The sequence below is a fragment of the Mytilus californianus genome, unplaced genomic scaffold (genome assembly GCF_021869535.1).
Source record: "Mytilus californianus isolate M0D057914Y unplaced genomic scaffold, xbMytCali1.0.p SCAF_11, whole genome shotgun sequence".
Classification (NCBI taxonomy): Eukaryota; Metazoa; Mollusca; class Bivalvia; order Mytilida; family Mytilidae; genus Mytilus; species Mytilus californianus.
The window spans coordinates 52,721,865-52,748,583 of NW_026262593.1; positions in this window are offsets into that span (position 1 = coordinate 52,721,865).

The window sequence follows — 26,719 nt, forward strand, 5'->3', positions numbered from 1 at the left end:
CGTAGGAAAATTTTTATTAACTTTGAAAGTTAGGGTAGGGTAGGGTGTCGGACCCCAACTTTGGACCAATTTTAAAAAAAATCCGTGCTATACCCCACCTGGAAATTTTAGTCAAGCATGCCTTAGGGTCCCAACTTTCATTTGCACCTAGTGTGGAAAAAAGTATTGCCGTAGGAAAATTTTTATTAACTTTGAAAGTTAGGGTAGGGTAGGGTGTCGGACCCCAACTTTGGACCAATTTTAAAAAAAATCCGTGCTATACCCCACCTGGAAATTTTAGTCAAGCATGCCTAAGGGTCCCAACTTTCATTTGCACCTAGTGTGGGAAAAAGTATTGCCGTAGGAAAATTTTTATTAACTTTGAAAGTTAGGGTAGGGTAGGGTGTCGGACCCCAACTTTGGACCAATTTTAAAAAAAATCCGTGCTATACCCCAACTGGAAATTTTAGTCAAGCATGCCTTAGGGTCCCAACTTTCATTTGCACCTAGTGTGGAAAAAAGTATTGCCGTAGGAAAATTTTTATTAACTTTGAAAGTTAGGGTAGGGTAGGGTGTCGGACCCCAACTTTGGACCAATTTTAAAAAAAATCCGTGCTATACCCCACCTGGAAATTTTAGTCAAGCATGCCTAAGGGTCCCAACTTTCATTTGCACCTAGTGTGGGAAAAAGTATTGCCGTAGGAAAATTTTTATTAACTTTGAAAGTTAGGGTAGGGTAGGGTGTCGGACCCCAACTTTGGACCAATTTTAAAAAAAATCCGTGCTATACCCCAACTGGAAATTTTAGTCAAGCATGCCTTAGGGTCCCAACTTTCATTTGCACCTAGTGTGGAAAAAAGTATTGCCGTAGGAAAATTTTTATTAACTTTGAAAGTTAGGGTAGGGTAGGGTGTCGGACCCCAACTTTGGACCAATTTTAAAAAAAATCCGTGCTATACCCCACCTGGAAATTTTAGTCAAGCATGCCTAAGGGTCCCAACTTTCATTTGCACCTAGTGTGGGAAAAAGTATTGCCGTAGGAAAATTTTTATTAACTTTGAAAGTTAGGGTAGGGTAGGGTGTCGGACCCCAACTTTGGACCAATTTTAAAAAAAATCCGTGCTATACCCCACCTGGAAATTTTAGTCAAGCATGCCTTAGGGTCCCAACTTTCATTTGCACCTAGTGTGGAAAAAAGTATTGCCGTAGGAAAATTTTTATTAACTTTGAAAGTTAGGGTAGGGTAGGGTGTCGGACCCCAACTTTGGACCAATTTTAAAAAAAATCCGTGCTATACCCCACCTGGAAATTTTAGTCAAGCATGCCTAAGGGTCCCAACTTTCATTTGCACCTAGTGTGGGAAAAAGTATTGCCGTAGGAAAATTTTTATTAACTTTGAAAGTTAGGGTAGGGTAGGGTGTCGGACCCCAACTTTGGACCAATTTTAAAAAAAATCCGTGCTATACCCCAACTGGAAATTTTAGTCAAGCATGCCTTAGGGTCCCAACTTTCATTTGCACCTAGTGTGGAAAAAAGTATTGCCGTAGGAAAATTTTTATTAACTTTGAAAGTTAGGGTAGGGTAGGGTGTCGGACCCCAACTTTGGACCAATTTTAAAAAAAATCCGTGCTATACCCCACCTGGAAATTTTAGTCAAGCATGCCTAAGGGTCCCAACTTTCATTTGCACCTAGTGTGGGAAAAAGTATTGCCGTAGGAAAATTTTTATTAACTTTGAAAGTTAGGGTAGGGTAGGGTGTCGGACCCCAACTTTGGACCAATTTTAAAAAAAATCCGTGCTATACCCCAACTGGAAATTTTAGTCAAGCATGCCTTAGGGTCCCAACTTTCATTTGCACCTAGTGTGGAAAAAAGTATTGCCGTAGGAAAATTTTTATTAACTTTGAAAGTTAGGGTAGGGTAGGGTGTCGGACCCCAACTTTGGACCAATTTTAAAAAAAATCCGTGCTATACCCCACCTGGAAATTTTAGTCAAGCATGCCTAAGGGTCCCAACTTTCATTTGCACCTAGTGTGGGAAAAAGTATTGCCGTAGGAAAATTTTTATTAACTTTGAAAGTTAGGGTAGGGTAGGGTGTCGGACCCCAACTTTGGACCAATTTTAAAAAAAATCCGTGCTATACCCCACCTGGAAATTTTAGTCAAGCATGCCTTAGGGTCCCAACTTTCATTTGCACCTAGTGTGGAAAAAAGTATTGCCGTAGGAAAATTTTTATTAACTTTGAAAGTTAGGGTAGGGTAGGGTGTCGGACCCCAACTTTGGACCAATTTTAAAAAAAATCCGTGCTATACCCCACCTGGAAATTTTAGTCAAGCATGCCTAAGGGTCCCAACTTTCATTTGCACCTAGTGTGGGAAAAAGTATTGCCGTAGGAAAATTTTTATTAACTTTGAAAGTTAGGGTAGGGTAGGGTGTCGGACCCCAACTTTGGACCAATTTTAAAAAAAATCCGTGCTATACCCCACCTGGAAATTTTAGTCAAGCATGCCTTAGGGTCCCAACTTTCATTTGCACCTAGTGTGGAAAAAAGTATTGCCGTAGGAAAATTTTTATTAACTTTGAAAGTTAGGGTAGGGTAGGGTGTCGGACCCCAACTTTGGACCAATTTTAAAAAAAATCCGTGCTATACCCCACCTGGAAATTTTAGTCAAGCATGCCTAAGGGTCCCAACTTTCATTTGCACCTAGTGTGGGAAAAAGTATTGCCGTAGGAAAATTTTTATTAACTTTGAAAGTTAGGGTAGGGTAGGGTGTCGGACCCCAACTTTGGACCAATTTTAAAAAAAATCCGTGCTATACCCCAACTGGAAATTTTAGTCAAGCATGCCTTAGGGTCCCAACTTTCATTTGCACCTAGTGTGGAAAAAAGTATTGCCGTAGGAAAATTTTTATTAACTTTGAAAGTTAGGGTAGGGTAGGGTGTCGGACCCCAACTTTGGACCAATTTTAAAAAAAATCCGTGCTATACCCCACCTGGAAATTTTAGTCAAGCATGCCTAAGGGTCCCAACTTTCATTTGCACCTAGTGTGGGAAAAAGTATTGCCGTAGGAAAATTTTTATTAACTTTGAAAGTTAGGGTAGGGTAGGGTGTCGGACCCCAACTTTGGACCAATTTTAAAAAAAATCCGTGCTATACCCCACCTGGAAATTTTAGTCAAGCATGCCTTAGGGTCCCAACTTTCATTTGCACCTAGTGTGGAAAAAAGTATTGCCGTAGGAAAATTTTTATTAACTTTGAAAGTTAGGGTAGGGTAGGGTGTCGGACCCCAACTTTGGACCAATTTTAAAAAAAATCCGTGCTATACCCCACCTGGAAATTTTAGTCAAGCATGCCTAAGGGTCCCAACTTTCATTTGCACCTAGTGTGGGAAAAAGTATTGCCGTAGGAAAATTTTTATTAACTTTGAAAGTTAGGGTAGGGTAGGGTGTCGGACCCCAACTTTGGACCAATTTTAAAAAAAATCCGTGCTATACCCCAACTGGAAATTTTAGTCAAGCATGCCTTAGGGTCCCAACTTTCATTTGCACCTAGTGTGGAAAAAAGTATTGCCGTAGGAAAATTTTTATTAACTTTGAAAGTTAGGGTAGGGTAGGGTGTCGGACCCCAACTTTGGACCAATTTTAAAAAAAATCCGTGCTATACCCCACCTGGAAATTTTAGTCAAGCATGCCTAAGGGTCCCAACTTTCATTTGCACCTAGTGTGGGAAAAAGTATTGCCGTAGGAAAATTTTTATTAACTTTGAAAGTTAGGGTAGGGTAGGGTGTCGGACCCCAACTTTGGACCAATTTTAAAAAAAATCCGTGCTATACCCCAACTGGAAATTTTAGTCAAGCATGCCTTAGGGTCCCAACTTTCATTTGCACCTAGTGTGGAAAAAAGTATTGCCGTAGGAAAATTTTTATTAACTTTGAAAGTTAGGGTAGGGTAGGGTGTCGGACCCCAACTTTGGACCAATTTTAAAAAAAATCCGTGCTATACCCCACCTGGAAATTTTAGTCAAGCATGCCTAAGGGTCCCAACTTTCATTTGCACCTAGTGTGGGAAAAAGTATTGCCGTAGGAAAATTTTTATTAACTTTGAAAGTTAGGGTAGGGTAGGGTGTCGGACCCCAACTTTGGACCAATTTTAAAAAAAATCCGTGCTATACCCCACCTGGAAATTTTAGTCAAGCATGCCTTAGGGTCCCAACTTTCATTTGCACCTAGTGTGGAAAAAAGTATTGCCGTAGGAAAATTTTTATTAACTTTGAAAGTTAGGGTAGGGTAGGGTGTCGGACCCCAACTTTGGACCAATTTTAAAAAAAATCCGTGCTATACCCCACCTGGAAATTTTAGTCAAGCATGCCTAAGGGTCCCAACTTTCATTTGCACCTAGTGTGGGAAAAAGTATTGCCGTAGGAAAATTTTTATTAACTTTGAAAGTTAGGGTAGGGTAGGGTGTCGGACCCCAACTTTGGACCAATTTTAAAAAAAATCCGTGCTATACCCCACCTGGAAATTTTAGTCAAGCATGCCTTAGGGTCCCAACTTTCATTTGCACCTAGTGTGGAAAAAAGTATTGCCGTAGGAAAATTTTTATTAACTTTGAAAGTTAGGGTAGGGTAGGGTGTCGGACCCCAACTTTGGACCAATTTTAAAAAAAATCCGTGCTATACCCCACCTGGAAATTTTAGTCAAGCATGCCTAAGGGTCCCAACTTTCATTTGCACCTAGTGTGGGAAAAAGTATTGCCGTAGGAAAATTTTTATTAACTTTGAAAGTTAGGGTAGGGTAGGGTGTCGGACCCCAACTTTGGACCAATTTTAAAAAAAATCCGTGCTATACCCCACCTGGAAATTTTAGTCAAGCATGCCTTAGGGTCCCAACTTTCATTTGCACCTAGTGTGGAAAAAAGTATTGCCGTAGGAAAATTTTTATTAACTTTGAAAGTTAGGGTAGGGTAGGGTGTCGGACCCCAACTTTGGACCAATTTTAAAAAAAATCCGTGCTATACCCCACCTGGAAATTTTAGTCAAGCATGCCTAAGGGTCCCAACTTTCATTTGCACCTAGTGTGGGAAAAAGTATTGCCGTAGGAAAATTTTTATTAACTTTGAAAGTTAGGGTAGGGTAGGGTGTCGGACCCCAACTTTGGACCAATTTTAAAAAAAATCCGTGCTATACCCCACCTGGAAATTTTAGTCAAGCATGCCTTAGGGTCCCAACTTTCATTTGCACCTAGTGTGGAAAAAAGTATTGCCGTAGGAAAATTTTTATTAACTTTGAAAGTTAGGGTAGGGTAGGGTGTCGGACCCCAACTTTGAACCTATTCAAAAAAATATAAGAGATACTACACCCTGGATGTTATTTCTCAGGCAGACCTTAGTTCCCCAACTTTCGTTTGTACCTAGTATGGGAAAAAGGACTTTGATGAGGTTAACCACTTTTTTGTCATTGTCGGTTTTACGTGATCGCTCAGATTCAGTCGTATGTTTCAATTGAACAATCGCCCTGTCGAGGTTTTTGGATTTTTTTTACCCATCGAGAACATGCTTTCAACAAGCTCATAAATCATCTTTTCATTTTGATAAAGTTAATGAACATATTTTATAGGAGTAACACGACGGGTGTCACATGTGGAGCAGGATTTGCTTACCCTTTAAAAATATCCTTTTGGCATCTTTCGCCTCTCTTTTAATCACAAAGTGAGCAGATCCTAACCTAGCAAAGAGAATACTGTAATAAAAAAAGATGACTGCGAATTTAACGGTGCCGGATCAAGGAACCTTGCAAGATTTAAAAAACCATATGAGATAAATGAAAGTTCCAATCATAGTGCACGGAAAGTGTTTAGAGAAATTTTCCCTTGATCCGGATGAATTCCAACTGAGGGCTTGCTATATCAAACGAATTACAGTAGACACGACTACCCAGTAAACATGAATACGCGACTACCTAGCCAGCCTCAGTGATACATGTGTATTGCATTACTTGCAGTAAGAGTTTTTCTTATGATACTAGACTGCGGTTAAACTCGGATTGCAAAATATAAGCTGGAAAAATTAGACACACACTTCAATTTGCTAAGACTACATGTATGAGATTTACACGAAGAATGGTCACCAAATTTTACTGGCCTTTACTTTGTTGAAAACTACATACCTCGGCTGAGGTTTGGATAAATGTACCATCTTTTGTGTTCAATGGATTAATTTTTTCGCAAAGAATATGTATCACGCAACAGACTGCCTTGATTAATCAATGGTGTTCCCAGAAAGTAAAAAGTAATTGATTGTGACATCACCTTTCCTGTTAAGGAAATCGATGGAGATATGATAGCAAAAGAAATGTTACCTAATGAATGTCCACTGGCTCCACAATCTTTGTAAATGAACGGAGTCAAATCAAGAACCAGTAGCTAATCTTCAGAACAAGACAATATATGTGGTGCATCATGTGCACTTAAAGAGATATCTGGCCACGGGGTTGAAACTTAGGAATCTACATAAAGTTATCATGTTCAACCAAAGCCCAGCAATGAAACCTTTCATTGACAAGAAAACGAAACTCCGAGCCGAACATATGGCAACATTTAAAAAAGAATTCAATAGTGATGAAATTGTTTGCAAAAGCATTGAAAATATCCGGAACCGTGTTGGTATCCGTAACAACACGAAAGCTTTAAAACTAGCAATCATCCCCAAATTCAAGAAACGGACTATATTTAATAATTTATTAGCTGTAATCCACAGGACACGAACCAAGCTGGTATTTGACAAACCAATCTACCTACGTTTGGAAATTTTGAACCTGCTAAAACACTGATGACTGATTATGAATAAGACTACATAAAAACCAAATATGGAACGCGAGCCACGATCTGCTTCACACACAATACTAAGTCTCGTTTGCAATATTCAGACCAGAGACATTTACAAATACATATATAAACATATGCTTAGTGGTACGAGATCTCCAATTACCCGACTGACCATATATCCAAAGTTTAGACTAGGTCAACAAGAAAGTTCTTGGAATCTTTAACGAGCCGGCTGGCCAATCTAAGATATTCTCCACGTTGCCCATTGTACCAGAGATAAAGGTTGATATTGCCTCTAAAATGGCCAATAGCACTTATGCACTAGACCCGTACGAACTTGTCACATTAGTGTGAGGGGTACCTGGTGTGTAACATACTAGTAGTCCAATAACTATTGCCGATTGTCCAAACTTAGATATTCTCCTTGTTGGCCATAGTACCAGAGGTAGAGGGAGGCATTACCTCTAAATGGACTTTAGCACTTATACTCTAGACCCGTTGCTTATTCTCCTTCGATATATCATTGTATTTTTGATATTTATCTTTCTGGTACAGCGCTCAAAAATCTTATTCTAGTTTATTCACAAAGATCTTGGCCACTGCATTGTACAATGTGTATAACAAAGTGGTTCTCTTGTTAACACCCTGTCGTCATAGCATTTAATGATATAGCAAATTTCGGGCGGTGTGTGCTTCTGGTAGGGTTTGATGTCTGGTTTGCAGTCATTCTTTTGGCACCAGTGACTCATAATTTCTGCGGCTGAGATCTCTTTCTGTTTATTGATTTATTTTACAAAGTCTTTGGCTTGATTTCTCTTCGACCCTTGACAATTTTTTGACTTGACGTCTTCAGTGTAGTGGCGATGAAGACATATAAAATATACAGCCGTGCAAGTCAACCATTTAATAACATCTTATTTTGACTTCCGCCCAAGACGACGTACCGACGTCAACAAACGAAAGTACAATAAAAGAGGAACGTAGTTCGCGCTATTTTCGCGACATTATCCGGGCACGCAAAGAAAATAAATACAATTATATAAAAAAAAATAATTTCCAGTTACCAATTAATGACTTTAAATCAAATAATTCTCAAAACATGTCCATGGTTACGGCAAAAAGTGAAATTAACTTTAAACTGTAAATATTTGATTTCAGTGAATTTAACTTTAACTTTCACAAATTATTGTCCGTGTATCCACTTTTTTGATTTTGTGAATTTTTTCATTCGCTCGTACTGATGCTTCTGTCAATCTGCTTTTCGGCAATGGTGGCGGGTCAGTTTCTCTGTGTGGTTTCCCGCTAACTTTTCGGGAAGTTGTACGTTTCTGTAGAACCTTCTTCGCGTACTGGCGAATGCATGGATCCTAATATGTTTATCTTATCTGATCATGAGTTACTGTAGCTAGTACTCCAGAATGTTTCAATGTTTCATGTACATCCAGTACAACCAATGGAGTAAGTGGGGGATCTATAGGTAATAAATAAGCGAATCTAGCAGTCTCTGTCAATGGTTCGTTGTGAATCCTACCACCACAACGAGTAGTTCCATTTAAATAAAAAAATAATCTTAACTGTTTCACGAGTGACAATCTTTTGCTGGTCTGTGACTTCAAGTTATTGTAGTTCACTAGTATCAAGCAGCTGGTCGGTTTTTCTCTGTGATTTTGGAATTTTACAGTTGTTTACAAATCTCAGAATAGAGGGGGTCACTCGGATCGTTTTGTATAAGGTGCTGTACCGAGTAATGTTCATAATAATATCAATTCCTGTTTTCTTTAGACTGTTCCTTTCTTCTGTTGGGGTGTTGTCCTTGTTGTCGTGTTCTACGAAGGATGATTATACGGTACTACTTGTGAGTTCCATGTCGGCCATTTTTTCTCATCTGTTACCCATTCGGGTCCGTTAAACAAGAGTGTGTTCTATAAAAACTGTTCCGCAGTCAGTCCTCGAGTCAGTAAGTCTGCTGGATTCTCTTTAGTTGGACAATATCTCCATTCATCCTGTGCAGTCAAATTTTTTGTCTCATCAATTCTTTTCTGAACGAATCGTTTTAACTGTCTCGACGTATTCAACCAGTGTAGAACAATTTGGCTGTCTGACCAAAATACCACTTTGTTGCTAGGTAGGGTAGTCCTGATGTGGCTAGCGAGGCGAGCGCCGATAAGTGCTTCCATTAGTTCTAGTTGTGGAAGAGTCAACTTCTTTAGTGATGCTTCACGATTTTTCGCCATTACTACTGCTAAATTACTTTCATTACCAATATATGCTACTGCTCCATATGCGCCCATACTTGCATCGGCGAAAACATGTAGTTCATTGTGATCCATGTTGACTGACGAGCTTCGGAAAAAGTGTTTCAGTTTTGCAGTTGTTGTGATCTTTAAATATTTAGCAAGTTTTATCCATAGTCCATTTTCTGTCTCCATAAATCTTGCATTAGTAGTTTGGCTCACACAGTAATAGGACTTAACGGATCGTAAATCCATGAAGACTGGCTAAGAATCTCCCGCTTTGTGATATTCCCGATTTCCTGGTTCAATTTTACTTCCGGACTAGTTTGTCTGTTGTTGTATCCCAACGTAGTCCAAGTATTTTCGTTTTGGTGTCTTTGTCCAGTACATTTTCAACCTGTGCAAGTTTTCGGGAGATGGTTACTACTTGATGTCCATGAGCGAAGATTAAACCCAGCTTCTGACATTAATGATCTTGCTTCACGGAAGTATTTAAGAGCTTTCTTCTCATTTTCAAGGCTTGACAAAATGATATCAACATACAAATCCTTCTTCATGGTGAACGTAGTTTCCGTTTTGTATTCATCTCAGTGCTTCAGTAATGCTTCATTTAAGATAAATGGAGAGCATTTTGTGCCAAATAAAACAGATTTAAACCTGTTAGTAGTCGGCTGGCTAGTTTGATTATTTAGATCTATATGAAGCGTGTTACATCTCTGTCACTGTTGTCTAGGCCAATATGTAGAAAGGCGTTCTCAATATCTGTGCTCACTCCAATTTTGTTGAGTCGAAATCTCATCAGAATTTTTGTTAGATCATTAAGTACTGGTGGTATCTGCATTAAACAGTCGTTTAAGCTGGCATGGTTTTGCGATTGTTTGCAGCTTCAATCGTGTACTATTCTAATGAGTGTGGTAGCTGAGTCCTTTCTTACAGCATGGTGTGGAATGTAATGAGTTTTGACTGTAATTGTGTCTTAATTTACCTTTTCGATGAATCCTCTTTTCTCCTGCTCTTTAATAATATCCCCATATCTGTGTAGTAACTCTAGTTCCCGACAAAGTCTTCTGATTTGGCTCTCTGTTTCCGATTTAGCGATATAAAAGTTAATGGCAAGTCAAGGTGTTCATGTTTCCATGGCAATTTGGCCTGGTACTGTTCGTTTTCAAATCATTTAAATTTGTTTTCAATTCTTTTCTCCTCCATATGATGACTTGATGATGTTCAAAAGGACGGGAGAAATTGATGAAGTCCTGTTATCGCTAACTGGTCCTTACAATAAAAAGCCAATTTTGGAGCTAACTGCTGTGAGTCAATCACCTCGTATCACCTTATCCTATACTATCTTACAGTAAAAGTCTGCTCCTATCAGCAACGAAATTTCAAACTGTTCATGTGAAGTCAGTAGATACGCAAATTTAAGTCCTCTCAAATACGGCAGATTTCTCACGTTACGTGTCATGTTGGTCTGCATAGGAACGTATATGGTTGGAACAATCAATGCGTGAATTGGTATATTCTCTCCAGAATCGGTCTGTATATCAATGGTTGCAGATTCAGGTTGACGTACATTGTTACTCACATCTCCAAATGCAGCAAGTTGAACTGTTTCTTTTCCTGTGACGTTAACATTCACTTTCCTGGCTAAACTCTCAGTCATGAAAGAACGATGAGCACCCTCGTGAAATAAAATGTTTGTTTCTGCGTAAATGTGTTCAAAATGTGCTATTGCGGTTTTCAACAAAACATTCGAGTGTAGTTTAACATTTCCATTAACGCTATCATGTAGGTATGAATTATCTTATGGGGCTGTCCAAAACTCTTTTTGAGTAAATTGATGGCTGTGGTGTAATTTGCATTTGTCAGTGCGAAACTTTCAATTGTTTGGGCGACGTGACAATGTAGTTGGGCCTTCTGGTAACTAAATGTCTGTATCTCGGTCAAATTACTGTTGTAATGGATAGTTGATTCATACGAATCCTAAACGGTTTGCCATTGTAAAATGTCCCCATCAAAGTGCGGTAAATCTAGTTTCGATAATCTGTGGTTTTAACTGCTATTTGATACCGAAGAAAAGCCTTGGTTGTACAAATTACTTGTAGACTGCAAGTCACGATGGATATTTAGCATGGAGCGGAAATCATCAAAATGTGTTTGTTGTACATTTATTCCATTTCCATTGCTGTGTATGACATTGCCATTGGTAAGAAATGAACTCGTCGGGTAAGTTGGCGTAAAACTGTTTGCATTTGGATCTAAAGACGTTGATGCGACTCTTACATTTTGAGACAGAGTGAGACAGTTTTTTTCGAATTTTCCGAAGCTTGGACTCTTGATTAAACATATACTCATCTCATCTCATCCTCCGCTACATCCTCCTCCGACGTTGAATCCAGTATCTTTTCATTTAATTCCACGATAGTCCTCTGTTTCTGTTTAATGGCATCCGCTATCAGTTTCATTTCGTCTTTGTCTAAGTCCGAATTCTTTTCAATGTCCTCGAATTTCTTTAGTAACCGTGTCACTTGTCATCTGTGTCCTGCCCGTACTGCTTTCAACTTCGAATCCACTATTTCCAACAGTCACGGCACCAAAATGCAGTGGCGACAGGAGACATGTAAAATATACAGTCGTTCAGGTTTACCATTTGATAACATCATATTTCGACTTCTGCCCAAGCCGACGTCATTGACGTACCAACGTCGACAAACGAAAGTACAATAAAAGAGGAACGTAGTTTGCGCTATTTTCATGACACTCAGGAAAGCAGTCAAATTCTGCGTACTCTTCGAAATAATGGAACCTTCATTGATCTCATGTGGTTCGTAAAATCTTGTAAAGCCCCTTGATCCGGCATCTTTACATTCACAGTTATCTTGTTATTGTCTTACTTTTTTTGCTGGGATAGGGTCACTTTGGAAGTGATTAAAAGAGAGGCGAAAGATACCAAAGAGACATTTAAACTCACAAGTCGAAAACAAACTGTCAATGCCATGGCAAAAAACAAAGCACGACGAAAAAAAAAACAAGTACACAAAGCAATGTGTCAATCCGTCTTTCTCAATCGTCAACAAGTCCACATTCAGTTCTCTTTTCGCAGTGTCTCATATCATCAGTTGGTAGATTCTTTTTCTTTTCTAAACCATTCATGTTGATGAATATATTTGGATTGTTTTTCTCAAACTTGGTAATGTTCTTGAGATCACTGGGAAATCAATCCTTTCAACGTTAACTCATCTCCCATCGCTGGTACTTGTTCACCCGGCCGTGACTTTTAAGGTCTACCATTCGTGGTGTATTGATGCCAAAACATTGCTCGTCCTGGTTCTTCACATCCATGATCGCTTTATTGTCTGCCAGACAATTATGAAAGACCTAGTATTGAGATCCGGCAATGGATCTATATTTGCCGATATCAAATTTTATACTAATCACCTCTTTCAGTGCCTCGTCACTTTTATCCTATGTTCAACTTGCAAATTTCTCTCCAAAGCTATTATACATGGTTTTCAAAATATCTTCAAAGTTGGTCGCCTTTGTGAATACTTTGTCCAGCAATGAATAATTACTAAGCTTCTTCTTCTTCCTTCTTATCACCAACCATCTTTTCAATCATACAATGTAAAATCACATTATCCATCTAGACTGTGAGTTTAATTGTCCTTGAGGCAAATAACCCATCCAAGGTTTTTTCCTAGGGTTTCCTACTTCTCTTACGATTGTTCCTTGTTTCTTCTTGTTTCTCCACAACACTTTTTAACAAAGCAGTCTTTTTCATTCCACTAACACCCTTGATTCTCTTTTTCCGGGTCCACCTTTAAAGTTCCCTGTATGTCTTTTCCTTACCTTTCCTTTTTGTCCGTTTTGTTTGAATCAGTTCAATTATATAAGCTTTTTTTAATCTTTTCATTTTTTCAAGCAGTTGATTCTTTGCAATAACTGTTTTACTTTTTCAACATCCAACATCCTTCTTTTTGTTAATGCCATTTCGGTATTGTATATCGTTTTATCATCCTTCTAAACAATTGTTTTATCATTTCAAAGTTTATTTAATAATTCTTTTATACCTACCCCGATACTAGTTACTTATCAACAAGGATGGAAAATAAGCCTATTATGATTTAGAGTTTATTTGTAAACCGTTACTTTTAACAACCAATTCATTTTCTTTTTTTCTAGTATAGTGAAAGCCCAGACTGTATTAATTTTCAGTTCTTCTATTCCTAAGAATTAAAAATTTTACTCTGTCAGAATTTTACATCCAATTCTGTAATTTCTGTGATTTTAAATATCACATTTTCTGGTATTTTTTTTCCATTTTATAGTTTTTTTATTCGTTTTCATTCAGATCATCTGTGTAAATACAATCTCCCTCACTTTCCATTTTATTTTTCAATGCCATGTCTTTATTGTATTTCCTTTTTTATCATTCTCATGCCAGGTCAATTGTTCTGTCAAACTAGACTATTATTTGTAATGGTTAAGGGTTAATGTTTCGGGTTTATATTTTAAAACCTAGTGCTATGTTTTTGTGCAGCCACACTGTCAATTATATAGTACTGGCCTAATGTTTTCTGGAACAAAATACCCAGGGGGAAAAACCCTCGATAAATCTCACCACAGATCCAATATCGAGGTCTGATAATACTTAACTCCTTCCTATGGTCTAAATCTAATTCGAAAAAGATCCCAACTGCAGTACTTTTATCCTGACTATAGCATTTGACGGATAGACTATAAGGTTTTACCGACCAAAAGGCCAAGATGTGCTTACTAACAGAAGATCCACATCATAGGCTACAAATCGGGATTAATGACCCCTTACCATCACTTAATTAAAAAGATTCTTACGACAATATTTTGATCCGCACATGATGCAAATTAAAGATGTCAGGCCACCAATTCAAAATCCCCATTTATTCAACCAATTTTTCCATTTTCGCAGCTTTCGAAATATTTTACCTTAAGATTAACTTCATGGTAACCAGTTATATCTTGAATTGTACATGTATCACCTTTCTACATGCTAATTTTCAACCCATGTTCAACTCATCCAACAGCGCCTGCATACGGAGTATATATCTCCAAGTTGATACGATATTCCAGGGCTTGTATTTCTTGTCATGATTTCCTTGATAGAGGGTTGCTGCTCACAAGGAAACTTCTAAACCAAGAGTTCCAAGTGGTGAAGTTGAAATCATCCCTTCGTAAATTTTACGGACGCCATCACGTGTTGGTTGACTGTTATGGAATATCCGATTCACAGATGATAACCGATAACGGATATGTTCCGATTGTCGTAACTACAACCCCGTTCCCCCCTTTCCCCGAATATGACCTACCGAATTAGACTTATTACTGGGTTCCAACATGAGCAACACGACGGGTGCCACATATGGAGCAGTATCTGCTTACCCTTCCGGAACTCCTGAGATCACCCCCAGTTTTTGGTGGGGTTCGTGTTGGTTAGTCTTTAGTTTTCTATGTTGTGTTTTGTGTACTGTTGTTTTCTGTTTGTCTTTTTTAGCCATGGCGTTGTCAGTTTATTTTGACTTATGAGTTTGAATGTCCCCTTCACCTCTCTTTGACGTCTTGTAGTAAAATGCCAACGTTCCGAAGGTAACTACTACTGTCAATAACCCCTAGTTTTCTGGAAGTCTTGAATATGTATACTATGGAGCGCATTAATCCTCAACTTTTAATGCAAACTTATGGACAAGTAAATTTTGGCTCAATATATATTTTTCTTACATCAACAGTTGTATATCTGCAAATTTTTTGGTCAGTTTAAGTAAACAATGATATCAAAAGCACTATTTTTAGTCAAGAAATAGGCTACTTTTACGTTCTAGATTGGAGTGAATGAATTTTAGGTCTGACACCTAAAGGCAATGACTTCAGGTTTCCTAGACTAAAATGTCCCGGTATGAGGACTCACGCAAGGACTACCTTTTATGTTGAATATGAGAGTCTGATATAACAGACCCCTAAGCTACTCTAAATCTAACTCTATACGTCAATGCTTTTATCCCCGCTAGTAACAAAATCAAACCAGTGACCTACGGTTTCTTGATTCAAATTGCACATTTTAACACAACTCTTGGAAGGTCTACAACACATTTCTGACGTTACTGACCACTGTGGGTTGATATGAATTATCATTGATAATTATGGTCATAATCATAAATTAACAAAACTTTAAACTTTTATAAAAAAGGATTTTCTACCTCAGGAATAGGCCACCTTATAAATAAGCTGTATTTGCAAAACCTTTCGGAATTGTTTGGTCCTCATTGCTCTTCAACTTTGTACTTTAATTTACCATTTTAAACTTTTTAATTTTGAGCGTCACTAACGAGTCTTTTGTAGACGAAACGCGGGTCTGGCGTACACAATTTTAATCATTGTATCTATGATAAGTTTCTTTTCACAGCCTGAATTAATATTTAATCTATGAAAAGATTCCTACGTCGATAATTTTATTTGCACTAGGCGCATATGAAAGACAGAGGCCAAATATTTATTGGACTAAAAGGCCCAGGCGATACAACTCAAGGAAGGTCTACAGCATTAGTTCCAAATCGTGGTATGAAATACCTGACGCCATTTTTTACTAAATGTTGCTGAAAAATGAATGATTTCCAATGTCTTGAAAAATGAGAGAAAAATCCCCAAACAATTCAATAATAGCTTCAATATATGTACAAATATCCTGCAAAGTTTCAGGAGTTTAGCTTGAAAACTGTAGAACGAGGTAATTACAAAAAACTTGTACCCTCTTTCAATTTGCTGGAAAATTACTAAGTTCCTAAATCTGGAAAAAATGAGCCGGCTGACCAATCTAAGACATTAGACATCTCCGCGTTTCCCAAGGTATCAGAGATAGAGGTAGGCATTGCCTTTAAAATGGTCAATAGCACTTCTGCCCTAGACCGGTACGAATTTGTCACCATAGGGTGAGGAGTACCTACTGTGTCACATATTCCAAATAACTATTGCGACTGGCCAAACTTAGACATTCTTCACGTTGGCAATGGCAGCAGAGGTAGAATTAGACATTGCCCTAAAATCGTCTTTAGCACGTATGATCTAGTCCCGTACCAGTCTGTCAGCATAGGGCTGTGGGTACCTAATATGTCACATGGTTAAAATAACTATTTTCAGTATGACAAACTAAGAGATTCACCACGTTGGCCATGATACCATAGGAAGTGGAAGAGGTATAGGTAGACATTGCCTCTAAAATGCCCTTAAGCACTTATTCCCTAGACCCATACGAGTTTTTCAGTATCAGGTAAAAGGGAGGTACAAGGAATGTCACATAGTCTAACTTAAGTATTGCAAGAAGGCCAAACTAAAAGATTCTCCACGTTGGCCATTGTATCATTCAATACAGTTTTATCTAAAATTCAATACTACAAGAGGCAAAGGGTGACATTGCTTCTTAGATGGTCTATAGCAGTTATGCCATAGACCCGTAAAAGCTTGTCAGCATAGGGTTGGGGGTACCTAGTATGTCACATAGTCCGACTTGTCTATGACCGGCTGGCCAAACTAAGATATTCTCTAAGTTGGTAACGATACCAGAGGTAGAAGAAGACATTGCCTCAAAAAAGGCTCATAGCACTGTTGCCTTATACCCGTACACTTTTATATGGTGAAAAAGAGGGGGTACCTGCTATATAACACATAGTCCATCTTGACTATCGAATGCCGACCAAACTAAGAAATTCTCCGAGTTGTCCTTTGTACCAGAGGTACAGGTAGACATTGCCTCTAAAATGGTCCTTCGCACTTATGTCTTAGACCCGTATGAGTTTGTCAGCAAACTAGAGTGAACCAGCTGGCAAAAATAAAAGATTCTCCACTTTGGCCATGGTACTGGAGGTAGAGTCATACATTGCCTCTAATATGGCCAATAGCACTTATGCCCTAGACCCGAACGATTTTGTCAGCATATGGTTATGAGGGGGATACTGGTTTGTCACGTAGTCAAACTTAACTATTTTGGGCTGGCCAAGACACGTTGGCAATAGAACCAGACGTAGAAGTAGAAATTGCCTATAAATTGGCTTTTAGCACTTATGCCCCTAAATAATAACCCATACGAGCCTGTCAGCATAAGGAGAGGGATGGGGGTGAATTAGGGTACCATGTATGTCACATTTTCCGAGTAAACTTGCCGGGTGGCCAAACTAAGAGATTCAATTCGTTGGCCATGATATCAGAGGAAGAAGAAGACAGTGCCTCTTAAATGGCTCATAGCAAAGAAGCACTATAACCGTACAATTTGCAAGCATATCGTGAAAAGGGGAGGGGTGGGGTGGTGGTGGTTACCATCCATATATCACATAGACCAACTTAACTATTGCCGGCTGACCAAAAGAAGAAATTCTCCACGTTGGCCATGGTACTAGAGATATAGGTAGACATTGCCTCTAAAATGGTTCTGAGCAACTATGCCCTAAACCTGTATGAGTTTGTCAGCATCGGATGGGGCGAACTTGTTATATCTCATAGTCCGATTTAACTATTGACGGATACCCAATCTAAAAGATACTCCACGTTGGCCATGGTACCATACAATACTTTATTCTCTAAAATCAATACTACCAGAGGTAGATGGTGACATTGCCTCAAAAATGGTCTATACACTTATGCCCTTGACCCGTACGAGTTTGTAAGCATCGGGTGGGGGAACTTGGTATGTAACATAGTCCGACTTAGCTATTGCCGGATGGCCAAACTAAAAGATTTTACATGTTGGCCATGATACAAAATGTGGAGGCATTACCTCTAAAATGGCCTTTAGCACTTATGCCCTCGACCTAAACGAGCTTGGCAGCATTTGGTGAACAGGGCGAGGCGTTGTTCCTAGTATATCACATAGTGTGACTTAACTATTGCCTGCTAGCCAAACTAAGGGATTATCCACGTTAGCCATTGTACCAAAGGAAGAGGTAGATATAGTCTCTAAAATGGCTATTAGCACTTACCCCCTAGACCCGTATAAATTTGTTAGAATAGGGTTTGGGGTTCTTGCATTTCACATATTCCGACTTAACTATTAAGGGCTGGGCATACTAAGAGATTCTCAACAGTGGCCATGATACAAGAGGTAGAAGAAGATATTGCCTCTAAAATGGCCCTGAGCACTTATGCCCTTGACCCATACGAGCTTGTCAGCATGGGGTGAAGGGTGAGGGGGTGTACCTGGTATGTTAACTTGCGAACTTGTTATATCTCATAGTCAGATTTAACTATTGCCGCCTGACCAAACAGATATTCTCCAAGTTAGCCATGGTACCATAGGTAGTGGCAGATATTACTTCTTTAATGGCTTGTTGCACTCATGTCCTAGACCTGTTCGAGTTTGTCAGCATAGAGTAACTAGAGGCTCTCAAGAGCCTGTGTCGCTCACCTGATTCTACTTTGGTTTTGGAAATCATGTTAAAATAGATTAAAATCATAACAGATACCCTAATAATGAGTGAGGCCAAATTTGGTTTAATATTGGCCCTGTAAGTTAATAAAAAAATCCTGGTGGCCATCTTGAACAGTAAATCAGCAACAAAGTAGCAACACTTCATCAGCACCTCATAAGAAACATTTATGCCATGTTTGGTTTCATTCCATTCAGTGCACCTCTAGAAGAAGCATTTGTATGTATTTCCTATATGGTCTTATGTTAAAGGAAGTCCCCCCGCTGGCACCCATCATGGATAAAGGATCAGCTTCAAAGTAACAACACTTAGTCAGCCCCTCATAAGGAACATTCATGCCATGATTGGTTTCAATCCATTCAGTAGTTCTCTAAAAGAAGACATTTGTATGTATTGTCCGTAGGGTCCTTTGTTAAACTAAGTCCCCCGCAGGCGGCCATCTTGGATGATGAATCGGCTTCAAAGTAACAACACTTGGTCAGCACCTCATAAGGAACATTCATGCTATGTTTGGTTTCATTCCATACAGTGGTTCTCTAAAAGAAGACATTTGTATGTATTTCCCTTAGGGTCCTATGTTAAACTAAGTCCCCCGCGGGCAGCCATCTTGGATGATGGATCGGCTTCAAAGTAACAACACTTGGTCAGCACCGCATAAGGAACATTTATGCCATGTTTGGTTTCATTCCATTCAGTGGTTCTCTAAAAGAAGACATTTGTATGTATTTCCAGTAGGGTCCTATGTTAAAATAAGTCCCCCGATGGCGGCCATCTTAGATGATGGATCGGCTTCAAAGTAACAACGCTTGGTCAGCACCTCATAAGGAACATTCATGCCATGTTTGGTTTCATTCCATTCAGTGGTTCTCTAAAAGAAGACATTTGTATGTATTTCCCATAGGGTCCTATGTTAAAATAAGTCCCCCGATGGCGGCCATCTTGGATGATGGATCGGCTTCAAAGTAACAACGCTTGGTCAGCACCTCATAAGGAACATTCATGCCATGTTTGGTTTCATTCCATTCAGTGGTTCTCTAAAAGAAGACATTTGTATGTATTTCCCATAGGGTCCTATGTTAAACTAAGTCCCCCGCAGGCGGCCATCTTGGATTCTGGATCCGCTTCAAAGTAACAACACTTGGTCAGCACCTCATAAGAAACATTTATGCCATGTTTGGATTCATTCCATTCAGTGCACCTCTAGAAGAAGCATTTGTATGTATTTCCAATATGGTCTTATGTTAAAGGAAGTCCCCCGCAGGCGGCCATCTTGGATGATGGATCAGATTCAAAGTAACAACACTTGGTCAGCACCTCATAAGGAACATTCATGCCATGTTTGGTTTCATTCCATTCAGTGGTTCTCTAAAAGAAGACATTTGTATGTATTTCCCATAGGGTCCTATGTTAAACTAAGTCCCCAGCTGGCGGCCATCTTGGATGATGGATCGGCTTCAAAGTAACAACACTTAGTCAGCACCTCATAAGGAACATTCATGTCATGTTTGGTTTCATTCCATTCAGTGGTTCTCTATAAGTTCAAAATGTAAAAAGTTAACGACGACGACAGACGACGACGGACGACGCCGGACGACGGACGCCAAGTGATGAGAAAAGCTCACTTGGCCCTTCGGGCCAGGTGAGCTAAAAAGGGGGGGACCTGGAATATCACATAGTCCAATTTAACTATCAAACTAAGATTGTTCACGTCAACCATGATACCAGAGGTGGAGGTATACATTGCCTCTAAAGGGGCTCGTAGCATTGATGCTCTAGACCCGTTCGCGTGCGAGTTTTCAGCATAGGGTTTAGGGTACTTGGTATGTCTCATTGTCGAACTTTACTATTATCTGTTGGCCAAACTAAGAGATCACAATGTTTGCCATGATACCAGAGGTAGAAGAAGACATTGTCTCTAAAGTCGCTCAGAGCACTATTTCTTATGCCCTATAGACCCGTGCGAGCTTGTCAGCATTTTGGGGTTGGGGTGGTGGGTGGGAAGGGGGTCGTTGTATCCTGGTTTATTACATAGATATAGGAAGATGTGGTATGAGTGCCAATGAGACAACTCTCCATCAAAGTAACAATTTATAAAAGTAAATTATTATAGGTCAAGGTACGGCCTTCAACACAGAGCATTGGCTCACACCGATCGCGAACAGCAAGCTATAAAGGGCCCCAAAAATTACTAGTGTAAACCCATTCAAACGGGAAAACCAACGGTCTAGTCTATATAAAAACGAGAAACGAGAAACACGTATGAACTACATAAACAGACGACAACTACTGTACATCAGATTCCTAGTTCACTTAACAATTGCCGGCTTGCCAAACTAAGAAATTCTCCACGTTAGCCATGGTACCACAGGTATAGATACGCATTGCATCTTAAATGGCTCTGAGCACTTATGCCCTAGACAATTATAAGTTTGTCAGCATATTTCAGTGAGCCGGCTGCCCAAACTTAAAGGTTATCAACTTTGGGCCATGATACCAGAAGTAGAGACAGACATTACCTCTAAAATAGCACTTCACAATTATGCCCTAGATCTGTAGGCAGATTGTCAGCATAAGGTTAAATGGGGCATACCTGGTATGTCACATAGTCTAACTTCACTACTGTCGGCTGGCCAAACCTATATACTATTCGCGTTGGCCATGAAACGAGAGGTAGAAGAAGAAATTGCCTCTAGATTGGCCATTATGACTTATGCCCTTGACCCGTAAGACCTTTTCAGCATTGGGTAAGGGGTGGGTCGGGGGTACCTGGTATGTCATACTCTCACTTAACTATTGCCGGCAAGCCCAACTTATTGTGTCAGCATAGGGCGAGGGAGTCGGGGTACCGAGTATGTCACATAGTCCGACTTAACTATTGCCGGCTGGCCACACTATAAGATTCACCACGTTGGCCATGATACAAGAGGAAGAGGAACACATTGCCTATAACATGGCTCTGAGCGCTTATGCCCTTGACCCATACGAGCTTGTCAATATTGGCCGAAGGGTGGGTTGTACCTGGAACGTCACATAGATTGACTTTACTATTTCCGCCTGGCCAAACTAAGATATTCTCCATATTGGCCATGATACAAGAGGTAGTGGTAGATATTGCCTCTGAAATGAATCATAGTACTAATGTCGTAGACTCGTACGAGTTCGTCAGCATGGGATAAAAAGGGGGCACCTAATATGTAACATAGTCCAATTTAACTATTACCGGCAGGTCAAACTAAAAGATTATTCACGTTAACCATGATACCAGTAGTAGAGGTATGAATGGCCTCAAAAATGGTCTATAGCACTTATGGCCTAGAGCCGTACGAGTTTTCAGCATAGCGTTAGGGGGACCTGGTATGTCTTATTGTCCAACTTAACTATTGCCGGCTGATCAAACTAAGACATTCTTCACGTTGGCCATGGTACCAGAGGTAGAGCTAGATATTGCCTCTGAAATGCATCATAGTACTTATGTCGTAGACTCGTACGAGTTCGTCATCATTGGATAAAAAGGGGCACCTAATATGTAACATAGTCCAATTTAACTATTACCGGCTGGTCAAACTAAAAGATTATTCACGTTGACCATGATATCAGAAGTAGATATATGCATTGCCTCTAAAATGGCCTATAGCACTGATGGCCTAGAGCCGTACGAGTTTTCAGTATTGGGTTAGGGGGACCTCTCATTGTCCAACTTTAAAATGGCCCATAGCACGTATGCTTTAGACCCTTACGTATTTGTAAGCATGTGTGGTGGCGGGGGGGGGGGGGGGGTGGGGGGGGTGGGGGGCGGGGTTGTATCCTGCTATGTCACATAGTCCAACTTCACTACTGTCGGCTGGCCAAACCTAGATATTATACACGTTGGCCATGATACAAGAATTAGAAGAAGAAATTGCCTCTAAAATGGCCCTTATGACTTATGCCATTGACCCTTAAGACCTTGTCAGCATTGAACGAAGGATGGGGTGGGGGTACCTGGTATGTCATACTCTCACTTAACTATTGCTGGCAAGTCAAACACTAATTGTGTCAGCATATATAGGGCGAGGGAGTCGGGGTACCGGGTATGTCACATAGTTCGACTTAACTATTGCTGGCTGGCCACACTAAGAGATTCACCACGTTGGCCATGAAACAAGAAGAAGATGAAGACATTGCCTCTAACATGGCTCTGAGCACTTATGTCCTTGACCCATACGAGCTTGTCACTATTAAACGAAGGGTGTGTTGCTTGAGACCCGTACGAGTGTGTTAGCATGTGTGGTGGGGGGTCTTTATATCCTAATATGTCACATAGTCCAACTTCACTTCTGTTGGCTAGCCAAACCTAGATATTATTCACGTTGGTACCAGTTGTTGCCTCTAAAGTGGCTCATAGAACCTATGCCCTAAATCCGTACCAGTTTGTCAGCATAGGGTAGGGGTACCTGGTCTTATCTTTTAGTCTGACCTGTTAAATATGGTCGAAAACGATTGTTTATAATAGGAGTACTGTATAATTATGAAAGTGATTTAAAACCAGTAAAAATTGTCACGTCGGCATGTAAGAGAATTTAATAACAACCATTTTGTAATTCTATATGGAACGTGTCTTTACCGAGAAGCATCTGTAGATTGTATTTATGGTTCAGCCTAATGTTTTTATATAAAAGGCTTTTCATTGATGTTTCAATTAGCATTTTATATAATTTACCGAATAAATATTTGTAATTATCGGTTCTCCGTAAGCGTTCCCCTTTTATAACTGATTAAGTAAACGCAGACCTCGAAGAAGACACCCATAGTGTTCAGATTTTATTGTTATTTCTAGCAATATCAAATATAAACAGCAAACATGATTTTATCCTAATAAACGATACTTCCTTACAACGCTTAATCGAACCCAGGTCATCTCATGAATATTATCGCAGGCTCATGAATATTATTGCAGACTGGATAGAAAGTTGCCGACTGTTATGATCTGTTATCGCCGGCTAGCTTCACAATAGTCATTTTTTGGGCCGGCAAAGCCAGGCGAAAATTTATTTTCGATTTCGTACACAATAATTCTTTATTTTGGATAGAATATTCATTTCATCCTGTTTTCGACAAGATAGGTTATGTTTAGTTCTCACTTTGTCTATGACAGCTTATTCATTTCATTGATTTTATTCAGTTCTAACTAGCTAAAATTCATCAACCGAATTAGAATAAATAATAGTCCCGTTCTTCTGGCATCATTTGCGGATAAATGCTGATGCTGTAACATAGTTATTCGAACTTCATGAATATTCACAATGAGTCTCATGAAATAGGCATAAAATGAAACTGAAATTAGCTCAATTATATATAATTTCTGTAACTGTTTGTTACATGATCATTAATATTTAATGAATAAATGCTTGACACCTTATGATACAAGTATTTGTAGTTTTACGCATCAAAGAAGACTTAATATTTTAATCATTCTAAAGTAGTAAGTTTTAAAGGGAGGTAAGTCATATTTTTTAAAGATTTTTTACAAAAATTGTTTTCCACATTTCCATGCTTTTGAGGGTTACAATTTAAACTGTTTGAAAAAAAATACTGCTTAACATTGTGTTTTAAAAAAGTATTTCCTTATTTCTCCACTCTTGCAGTGTACTATATATTTTTTTTTTATCTATGTCTCACCCTTTCAACGCGTGCAGCGCGGTGTGCTGATAAAATATACAAATGTCTTTTAATTCTTGATCAAGAAATGAAAATGTAAAAGTCAGTTGCGGAATCAGATTAGGCGTGGAGGGCGTACGCCACCCTCCTCTTCCAACGGAAAAATATCTTCTTATTTTTTGCATAAAATCTTCCAACAATTTTTTGTATCCCTCCATTCGGCGGTATATATATATATCGTTTTTGGTAATTACCCCACCCCCCTCCCTTTTCCCCCTTCAAAATTCTTTGATCCACCCCTAAAACGCATTCATAGTGTCTTCGATTGTTAAACTAAAAAGAGTTATATATAGTATAGAAAATAATTGAGTCTTATGCAACTTTTAGGTTTATAGACATATCTGAAAACTGGCTGCTAGCGGAGTGGCTGCTAGCGAGTGGCTGCTAGCTTGAGCCTAGCATTTTCTTCTCATATATTTTATGACGGTATGATACTAAACCCCTCACAGGAGGGATTGTGCATGATTTTCATTCGATGAAGACATAATTTTTCAATCGGTTTAATTGAGGTCTGGAGCTGGCATGTCAGTTACTGCTAGAAATCCTTTGTTGCATAATTTGCTAAACGTTTATTGGAACCCAATAATTTGGCATGGTGTTACAACCTGTAATGTGAAGACGTGGATGAAAATGCGGAGTTTGTAAGACCAGGCTCAAGCAAGCAGCCATTCGCTAGCAGCCACTTTGCTAGCAGCCAGTTTTCAGATATTTCTATAAACCCAAATGTTGCATAAGATTCAAACGTTCTTCAGATGTTTTTATTAATATATAACCACTATATTATCAGTTTTTAATATATAATTAAGCAGTCAAAGACATTATTCAATGAATTTTAAAATTTCATTTCTTGTTCATTAATTATATAAATGCAATAGAAATCGCTTTCAATATATCACACAGCGTGCTGCACGCTTTACATTTTAAATAGTCAACACTTTTGAGTGTATATAGAATCGTAAATAATTATGAAATTATTTTAAATGTTGGCAAAATTGCACTATTGTGTGAAATAGCATCCTGTCAAATAGTTCATGAAAAGTAACTATTGTTCTGCATTAGAAGAAAAAAAGTTTCACTCGTGCTTTAACTTTTTTTTGCCACACAAAACTGTTTTGACAAAACATTCTACTTCTGAACCAGTGGATTTTGCTTACTTATGATTGGACGAAAGGTTATTTTTTGTACTCAAAGTATGGTGGACAAGGAAATTATTTATTAGCTTTAAAAAAAAATAATCCGTGCTATACCTAAACTAGGAATTTTGATCAAGTAGGCGCTAGATCTCTAGCTTACGTTTGCACCTAGTAGTTTGCCGTAGATTTTTTTTTTATTATCTTTTCGGGAAGGGTTGGGTAGGGTATCCGACCTCAACTTTGGACCTACTTTAGAAAAAAAAACTAAGCCGAACAACACCCTGAATTTTTTCTACTGTAAACCTCAGCTACCCAGCTTCCCTTTGCACTAGTGCGGACAAAAGTATTGCCGTAGAAATTTTTTTATTAACTTTTCGGTAATGGTGTGGTAGGGTGGGTAGCTGAGGTCTACTTGAGAAAAAATCCAGGGTGATGTTCGGCTTAGTCTTTTTTTATAATGTAATAAGCTGGCAAATTATGAAAGCTCACGTCTTAATTAATAGGCATAGAAATAAAAAGAAAACGTATGATAACCAATAACAACCTACCGGAGACAAAATAACTTTGGTTTAGGCAACTAGTACGATGGTCTGGATGCGGGGTTCTTCATTTCTGTATTCTTTGATATGTTATATCATTTTTCTCTATTCTTTAATTAGTGTTTTAGGCCATTTATCTCTATTCTTTATTTCTTTTTACTTTTTGCCAATTATTTTTTTCTATTCATATTTAAACACCTCATTATTCTATTTTTTATGTCTTGGTTCATTGTCTCTTTTATTTATATTTTTTGCCCACTATTCTCTATTCCGTAAACCCCCATCCACACCCTAAAGTTAAGGTCACCATATAGCTTTCACAAATAAGTAAAACTAATACCGAATAGGCTCCGAATGGCAAAATAATTGAATGCTAATCCCGGTTTGAATTGTGAAATTGCGCAAATTTGCGTTTCAATCAATTGATCAAGCAAAACACATTATCGTCCTGAATGTTCGTATAATACTGGCAGATGGACCTTGGTCATCAATTCTAATCATCTTAGATCAACCTTTCTAAACTTAAAAGTAAAGATCACGCGCCCTTATTGTTCAGATTGATAAAGACTTTTGCATCCGTCCACATTAATTAAGTTCGATTTAAATACTATAGATCCTGATAACCGCTGTGCATGTATACACTTTAACGACTGGGCTAGTTTTCTTATCAGTTTTAAAAGTAGTAACCTCCCTTGTTAATGTGATGTTGTAATCTATCTATCTATTTGTACCATCTTTATATAATATTATATTGTACAATTTAAATTTATGATTCGTTTAATATTTAAATATAATAAATTTTGTTTAGTAAAGATATAAACAAGGTAATTTGAAAGGCTTTTATCACCGTAGTTCAATTTATAAGTCAGGCGGT